Below are 9,806 nucleotides of genomic sequence, written 5' to 3' on the forward strand. Positions count from 1 at the left end.
TGCCCGGAACGTAGAAATGACCATCACTTTCAATCTGGTTGCAATTAATCCTGTTATACGATGGAAAAACTATTGTATTTTTATTGCATTTTATGCTTCGGGCCTTGACTTCTAAGGCCCTAACTATTCAATCTGTTGGAGTAACGCCCTAGGGTGAAGCCTAGGTTGCCCGGAAAGTAGAAATGACCATAACTTTCACACTGGTAGCAATTATTCGTTTTATACGATGGAAAAACTGTTCTATTTATTCTGTGTTTTATGCTTCGGGCGTTGACTTCTAAGGCCCTAACTATTCAATCTGGTGGAGCAACGCCATCGCGTGATGCCTAGGTTGCCCGGTACGTAGAAATGACCATCACTTTCAAATTGGTTGCAATTATTCCTGTTATATGATGGAAAAACTGTTGTATTTTTATTGCATTTTATGCTTCGGGCATTGACTTCTAAGGCCCTAACTATTCAATCTGTTGGAGCAAGGCCCTAGGGTGAAGCCTAGGTTGCCCGGAAAGTAGAAATGACCATAACTTTCATACTGGTTGCAGTTATTCGTTTTATACAATGGAAAAACTGTTCTATTTATTTTGTATTTTATGCTTCGGGCGTTGACTTCTAAGGCCCTAACTGTCTGATCTGGTGGAGCAGCGCCCTAGAGTGAAGCCCAGGTTGCTCGGAATGTAGAAATGACCATAACTTTCACACTGGTTGCTATTATTCGTTTTGTACGATGGAAAAACTGTTGTATTTATATTGTATTTTATGCTTCTGGCGTTCACTTCTTAGGCCCCAACTATTCGATCTGGTGGAGCAACACCCTAGAGCGAAGCCTAGATTGCCCGGAACGTAGAAATGACCATCACTTTCAATCTGGTTGCAATTAATCCTGTTATACGATGGAAAAACTGTTGTATTTTTATTGCATTTTATGCTTCGGGCCTTGACTTCTAAGGCCCTAACTATTCAATCTGTTGGAGCAACGCCCTAGGGTGAAGCCTAGGTTGCCCGGAAAGTAGAAATGACCATAACTTTCATACTGCTTGTAATTATTCGTTTTATATGATGGAAAAACTGTTGTATTTATATTGTATTTTATGCTTCTGGCGTTCACTTCTTAGGCCCTAACTTTTCGATCTGGTGGAACAACGGCCTAGGGTGAAGCCTAGGTTGCCCGGAACGTAGAAATGACCATAACTTTTACACTGGTAGCAATTATTCGTTTTATACAATGGAAAAACTGTTCTATTTATTTTGTATTTAATGCTTCGGGCGTTGGCTTCTAATGCCCTAACTGTTTGATCTGGTGGAGCAACGCCCTGTGGTGAAGCCTAGGTTGCCCGGAAAGTAGAAATGACCATAACTTTCACACTGGCAGCAATTATTCGTTTTATACGATGGAAAAACTGTTCTATTTATTTTGTATTTTATGCTTCGGGCGTTGACTTCTAAGGCCCTAACTATTCGATCTCGTCTAGCAACGCCCTCGAGTGAAGCCTAGGTTGCCCGGTACGTAGAAATGACCATCACTTTCAAACTGGTTGCAATTATTCCTGTTATATGATGGAAAAACTGTTATATTTATGTTGTATTTTATGAGTCTGGCGTTCACTTCTTAGGCCCTAACTATTCGATATGGTGGAGCACCGCCCTAGAGTGAAGCCTAGGATGTCGGAACGTAGAAATGACCACTACTTTCACACTGTTTGCAATTATTCATTTAATACGATGGAAAAGCTGTTGTACGTATATCGTATTTTATGCTTCGGGCGTTGACTTCTTAGGCCCTAACATTTCGATCTGGTGGAGCAACGCCCTAGAGCGAAGCCTAGGTTGCCCGGAACGTAGAAATGACCATCACTTTCAAACTGGTTGCAATTAATCCTGTTATACGATGGAAAAACTGTTGTATTTTTATTGCATTTTATGCTTCGGGCCTTGACTTCTAAGGCCCAAACTATTCAAACTGTTGGAGCAACGCCCTTGGGTGAAGCCTAGGTTGCCCGGAAAGTAGAAATGACCATAACTTTCATACTGGTTGCAGTTATTCGTTTTATATGATGGAAAAACTGTTGTATTTATTTTGTGTTTAATGCTTCGGGCGTTGGCTTTTAAGGCCCTAACTGTTTGATCTGGTGGATCAACGCCCTAGAGTGAAGCGTAGGTTGCCTGGAACGCAGATATAACCATCACCTTCACACGGGTTGCAATTATTCCTGTTATAGGATGGAAAGACTGTTGTATTTTGATTGTATTTTAGACTTCAGGTGTTGACTTCTGAGGCCGTACCTGTTCGATGTGGTGGAAGAACGCCATAGAGTGAAGCCTAGGTTGCCCGGAACGTAGAAATGACCATCACTTTCAAACTAGTTGCAATTATTCGTTTTAGACGATGGAAAAACTGTTCTATTTATTTTGTATTTTATGCTTCGGGCGTCGACTTCTAAGTCCCTAACTATTCAATCTGTTGGAGCAACGCCCTAGGGTGAAGCATAGGTTGCCCGGAAAGTAGAAATGACCATAACTTTCATACTGGTTGCAGTTATTCGTTTTATATGATGGAAAAACTGTTCTATTTATTCTGTATTTTATGCTTCGGGCGTTGACTTCTAAGGCCCTAACTATTCGATCTGCTGGAGCAACGCCACCGAGTGAAGCCTAGGTTGCCCGGTACGTAGAAATGACCATCACGTTCACACTGGTTGCTATTATTCGTTTTATACGATGGAAAAACTGTTATATTTATATTGTATTTTATGCTTCTGGCGTTGTCTTCTTAGGCCATAACTATTCGATCTGGTGGAACAACGCCCTAGAGTGAAGCGTAGGTTGCCTGGAACGCAGATATGACCATCACCTTCACACGGGTTGCAATTATTCCTGTTATAGGAATGAAAGACTGTTGTATTTTTATTGTATTTTAGACTTCAGGTGTTGACTTCTAAGGCCGTAGCTGTTCGACGTGGTGGAAGAACGCCATAGAATGAAGCCTAGGTTGCCCGGAACGTAGAAATGACCATAAGTTTCATAGTGGTTGCAATTATTCGTTTTATACGATGGAAAAACTGTTGTATTTATATTGTATTTTATGCTTCTGGCGATCACTTCTTAGGCCCGAACTATTCGATCTGGTGGAACAACGCCCTAGGGTGAAGCCTAGGTTGCCCGGAACGTAGAAATGACCATCACTTTCAATCTGGTTGCAATTAATCCTGTTATACGATGGAAAAACTATTGTATTTTTATTGCATTTTATGCTTCGGGCCTTGACTTCTAAGGCCCTAACTATTCAATCTGTTGGAGTAACGCCCTAGGGTGAAGCCTAGGTTGCCCGGAAAGTAGAAATGACCATAACTTTCACACTGGTAGCAATTATTCGTTTTATACGATGGAAAAACTGTTCTATTTATTCTGTGTTTTATGCTTCGGGCGTTGACTTCTAAGGCCCTAACTATTCAATCTGGTGGAGCAACGCCATCGCGTGATGCCTAGGTTGCCCGGTACGTAGAAATGACCATCACTTTCAAATTGGTTGCAATTATTCCTGTTATATGATGGAAAAACTGTTGTATTTTTATTGCATTTTATGCTTCGGGCATTGACTTCTAAGGCCCTAACTATTCAATCTGTTGGAGCAAGGCCCTAGGGTGAAGCCTAGGTTGCCCGGAAAGTAGAAATGACCATAACTTTCATACTGGTTGCAGTTATTCGTTTTATACAATGGAAAAACTGTTCTATTTATTTTGTATTTTATGCTTCGGGCGTTGACTTCTAAGGCCCTAACTGTCTGATCTGGTGGAGCAGCGCCCTAGAGTGAAGCCCAGGTTGCTCGGAATGTAGAAATGACCATAACTTTCACACTGGTTGCTATTATTCGTTTTGTACGATGGAAAAACTGTTGTATTTATATTGTATTTTATGCTTCTGGCGTTCACTTCTTAGGCCCCAACTATTCGATCTGGTGGAGCAACACCCTAGAGCGAAGCCTAGATTGCCCGGAACGTAGAAATGACCATCACTTTCAATCTGGTTGCAATTAATCCTGTTATACGATGGAAAAACTGTTGTATTTTTATTGCATTTTATGCTTCGGGCCTTGACTTCTAAGGCCCTAACTATTCAATCTGTTGGAGCAACGCCCTAGGGTGAAGCCTAGGTTGCCCGGAAAGTAGAAATGACCATTACTTTCACACTGTTTGCAATTATTCCTTTTATACGATGGAAAAGCTGTTGTATTTATATCGTATTTTATGCTTCGGGCATTGACTTCTAAGGCCCTAACTATTCAATATGTTGGAGTGACGCCCTAGGGTGAATCTTAGGTTGCCCGGAAAGTAGAAATGACCATAACTTCCATACTGGTTGCAATTATTCGTTTTATATGATGGAAAAACTGTTCTATTTATTTTGTATTTAATGCTTCGGGCGTTGGCTTCTAAGGCCCTAACTGTCTGATCTGGTGGAGCAACGCCCTAGAGTGAAGCCTAGGTTGCCCGGAACGTAGAAATGACCATCACTTTCAAACTGGTTGCAATTAATCCTGTTATACGATGGAAAAACTGTTGTATTTTTATTGCATTTTATGCTTCGGGCCTAGACTTCTAAGGCCCTAACTATTCAATCTGTTGGAGCAACGCCCTAGGGTGAAGCCTAGGTTGTCCGGAAAGTAGAAATGACCATAAGTTTTACACTGGTAGCAATTATCCGTTTTATACAATGGGAAAACTGTTCTATTTATTTTGTATTTAATGCTTCGGGCGTTGGCTTCTAATGCCCTAACTGTTTGATCTGGTGGAGCAACGCCCTAGGGTGAAGCCTAGGTTGCCCGGAACGTAGAAATGACCATAACTTTCACACTGGTTGCTATAATTCGTTTTATACGATGGAAAAACTGTTATATTTATATTGTATTTTATGCGTCTGGCGTTGACTTCTAAGGCCCTAACTATTCAATCTGGTGGAGCAACGCCATCGCGTGAAGCCTAGGTTGACCGGTACGTAGAAATGACCATCACTTTCAAATTGGTTGCAATTATTCCTGTTATATGATGGAAAAACTGTTGTATTTTTATTGCATTTTATGCTTCGGGCATTGACTTCTAAGGCCCTAACTATTCAATCTGTTGGAGCAACGCCCTAGGGTGAAGCCTAGGTTGCCCGGAAAGTAGAAATGACCATAACTTTCATACTGGTTGCAGTTATTCGTTTTATACAATGGAAAAACTGTTCTATTTATTTTGTATTTTATGCTTCGGGCGTTGACTTCTAAGGCCCTAACTGTCTGATCTGGTGGAGCAGCGCCCTAGAGTGAAGCCCAGGTTGCTCGGAATGTAGAAATGACCATAACTTTCACACTGGTTGCTATTATTCGTTTTGTACGATGGAAAAACTGTTGTATTTATATTGTATTTTATGCTTCTGGCGTTCACTTCTTAGGCCCCAACTATTCGATCTGGTGGAGCAACACCCTAGAGCGAAGCCTAGATTGCCCGGAACGTAGAAATGACCATCACTTTCAATCTGGTTGCAATTAATCCTGTTATACGATGGAAAAACTGTTGTATTTTTATTGCATTTTATGCTTCGGGCCTTGACTTCTAAGGCCCTAACTATTCAATCTGTTGGAGCAACGCCCTAGGGTGAAGCCTAGGTTGCCCGGAAAGTAGAAATGACCATTACTTTCACACTGTTTGCAATTATTCCTTTTATACGATGGAAAAGCTGTTGTATTTATATCGTATTTTATGCTTCGGGCATTGACTTCTAAGGCCCTAACTATTCAATATGTTGGAGTGACGCCCTAGGGTGAATCTTAGGTTGCCCGGAAAGTAGAAATGACCATAACTTCCATACTGGTTGCAATTATTCGTTTTATATGATGGAAAAACTGTTCTATTTATTTTGTATTTAGTGCTTCGGGCGTTGGCTTCTAAGGCCCTAACTGTCTGATCTGGTGGAGCAACGCCCTAGAGTGAAGCCTAGGTTGCCCGGAACGTAGAAATGACCATCACTTTCAAACTGGTTGCAATTAATCCTGTTATACGATGGAAAAACTGTTGTATTTTTATTGCATTTTATGCTTCGGGCCTTGACTTCTAAGGCCCTAACTATTCAATCTGTTGGAGCAACGCCCTAGGGTGAAGCCTAGGTTGTCCGGAAAGTAGAAATGACCATAAGTTTTACACTGGTAGCAATTATCCGTTTTATACAATGGGAAAACTGTTCTATTTATTTTGTATTTAATGCTTCGGGCGTTGGCTTCTAATGCCCTAACTGTTTGATCTGGTGGAGCAACGCCCTAGGGTGAAGCCTAGGTTGCCCGGAAAGTAGAAATGACCATAACTTTCACACTGGTAGCAATTATTCGTTTTATACGATGGAAAAACTGTTCTATTTATTCTGTATTTTATGCTTCGGGCGTTGACTTCTAAGGCCCTAACTATTCGATCTGGTGGATCAAGGCCCTAGGGTGAAGCCTAGGTTGCCCGGAACGTTGAAATGACCATAACTTTTACACTGGTAGCAATTATTCGTTTTATACAATGGAAAATCTGTTCTATTTATTTTGTATTTTATGCTTGGGGCGTTGACTTCTAAGGCCCTAACTGTTTGATCTGGTGGAGCAACGCCCTAGAGTGAAGCCTAGGATGCCGGGATCGTAGAAATGACCATTACTTTCACACTGTTTGCAATTATTCCTTTTATACGATGGAAAAGCTGTTGTATTTATATCGTATTTTATGCTTCTGGCGTAGACATCTAAGGACCTAACTATGCGATCTGGTGGAGCAGCACCCTAGAGTGAAGCCTAGGTTGCTCGGAATGTAGAAATGACCATAACTTTCACACTGGTTGCTATTATTCGTTTTATACGATGGAAAAACTGGTGTATTTATATTGTATTTTATGCTTCTGGCGTTCTCTTCTTAGGCCCTAACTATTCGATCTGGTGGGGCAACGCCCTCGAGCGAAGCCTAGGTTGCCCGGAACGTAGAAATGACCATCACTTTCAAACTGGTTGCAATTAATCCTGTTATACGATGGAAAAACTGTTGTATTTTTATTGCATTTTATGCTTCGGGCGTTGACTTCTAAGGCCCTAACTATTCAATCTGTTGGAGCAACTCCCTAGGGTGAAGCCTAGGTTGTCCGGAAAGTAGAAATGACCATAAGTTTTACACTGGTAGCAATTATCCGTTTTATACAATGGGAAAACTGTTCCATTTATTTTGTATTTAAAGCTTCGGGCGTTGGCTTTTAAAGCCCTAACTGTTTGATCTGGTGGAGCAACGCCCTAGAGTGAAACCTAGGTTGCCCGGAACGTAGAAATGACCATAACTTTCACACTGGTTGCTATTATTCGTTTTATACGATGGAAAAACTGTTATATTTATATTGTATTTTATGCTTCTGGCGTTGTCTTCTTAGGCCCTAACTATTCGATCTGGTGGCACAACGCCCAAGAGTGAAGCCTAGGTTGCCCGGAAAGTAGAAATGACCATAACTTTCATACTGGTTGCAATTATTCGTTTTATATGATGGAAAAACTGTTGTATTTATATTGTATTTTATGCTTCGGGCATTGACTTCTAAGGCCCTAACTATTCGATCTGGTGGAGCAACGCCCTGGAGTGAAACCTAGGCTGCTCGGAATGTAGAAATGACTATAACTTTCACATTCGTTTCAATTATTCGTTTTATACGATGGAAAAGCTGTTGTATTTATATTGTATTTTATGCCTCTGGCGTTGACTTCTAAGGCCGAAGCTATTAGATGTGGTGGAGCAACGCCCTAGAGTGACGCCTAGGGTGCTGGGAACGTAGAAATGACCATTACTTTCACACTGGTTGCAATTATTCGTTTTATACGATGGAAAAGCTGTTGTATTTATATTGTATTTTATGCTTCTGGCGTTGACTTCTAAGGCCCTAGCTATTCGATCTAGTGGAGCAACGCCCTCGAGTGAAGCCTAGGTTGCCCGGAAAGTAGAAATGACCATAACTTTCATACTGGTTGCAGTTATTCGTTTTATATGATGGAAAAACTGTTGTATTTATTTGGTGTTTAATGCTTCGGGCGTTGGCTTTAAAGGCCCTAACTGTTTGATCTGGTGGATCAACGCCCTAGAGTGAAGCGCAGGTTGCCTCGAACGCAGATATGACCATCACCTTCACACGGGTTGCAATTATTCCTGTTATAGGATGGAATGACTGTTGTATTTTTATTGTATTTTAGACTTCAGGTGTTGACTTCTGAGGCCGTACCTGTTCGATGTGGTGGAAGAACGCCATAGAGTGAAGCCTAGGTTGCCCGGAACGTAGAAATGGCCATAAGTTTCATAGTAGTTGCAATTATTCGTTTTATACGATGGAAAAACTGTTGTATTTATATTGTATTTTATGCTTCTGGCGATCACTTCTTGGGCCCGAACTATTCGATCTGGTGGAACAACGCCCTAGGGTGAAGCCTAGGTTGCCCGGAACGTTGAAATGACCATAACTTTTACACTGGTAGCAATTATTCGTTTTATACAATGGAAAATCTGTTGTATTTATTTTGTAATTTATGCTTCGGGCGTTGACTTCTAAGGCCCTAACTGTTTGATCTGGTGGAGCAACGCCCTAGAGTGAAGCCTAGGTTGCCCGGTACGTAGAAATGACCATCCCTTTCAAACTGGTTGCAATTATTCATTTTATACAATGGAAAAACTGTTCTATTTATTTTGTATTTTATGCTTCGGGCGTTGACTTCTAAGGCCCTAACTGTCTGATCTGGTGGAGCAACGCCCTAGAGTGAAACCTTGGTTGCCCGGAACGTAGAAATGACCATAACTTTCACACTGGTTGCTATAATTCGTTTTATACGATGGAAAAACTGTTATATTTATATTGTATTTTATGCGTCTGGCGTTGACTTCTAAGGCCCTAACTATTCGATCTGGTCGAGCAACGCCCTCGAGTGAAGCCTAGGTTGCCCGGTACGTAGAAATGACCATCACTTTCAAACTGGTTGCAATTATTCCTGTTATATGATGGAAAAACTGTTGTATTTTTATTGCATTTTATGCTTCGGGCATTGACTTCTAAGGCCCTAACTATTCAATCTGTTGGAGCAACGCCCTAGGGTGATGCCTAGGTTGCCCGGAAAGTAGAAATGACCATAACTTTCATACTGGTTGCATTTATTCGTTTTATATGATGGAAAAACTGTTGTATTTATATTGTATTTTATGCTTCGGGCATTGACTTCTAAGGCCCTAACTATTCAATCTGTTGGAGCAACGCCCTAGGGTGAAGCCTAGGTTGCCCGGAAAGTAGAAATGACCATAACTTTTACACTGGTAGCAATTATTCGTTTTATACGATGGAAAAACTGTTCTATTTATTCTGTGTTTTATGCTTCGGGCGTTGACTTCTAAGGCCCTAACTATTCGATCTGGTGGAGCAACGCCATCGCGTGAAGCCTAGGTTGCCCGGTACGTAGAAATGACCATCACTTTCAAATTGGTTGTAATTATTCCTGTTATATGATGGAAAAACTGTTGTATTTTTATTGCATTTTATGCTTCGGGCATTGACTTCTAAGGCCCTAACTATTCAATCTGTTGGAGCAACGCCCTAGGGTGAAGCCTAGGTAGCCCGGAAAGTAGAAATGACCATAACTTTCATACTGGTTGCAGTTATTCGTTTTATACAATGGAAAAACTGTTCTATTTATTTTGTATTTTATGCTTCGGGCGTTGACTTCTAAGGCCCTAACTGTCTGATCTGGTGGAGCAGCGCCCTAGAGTGAAGCCCAGGTTGCTCGGAATGTA

This window comes from Calliopsis andreniformis, unplaced genomic scaffold, assembly GCF_051401765.1.
Source record: "Calliopsis andreniformis isolate RMS-2024a unplaced genomic scaffold, iyCalAndr_principal scaffold0025, whole genome shotgun sequence".
Taxonomy (NCBI): Eukaryota; Metazoa; Arthropoda; class Insecta; order Hymenoptera; family Andrenidae; genus Calliopsis; species Calliopsis andreniformis.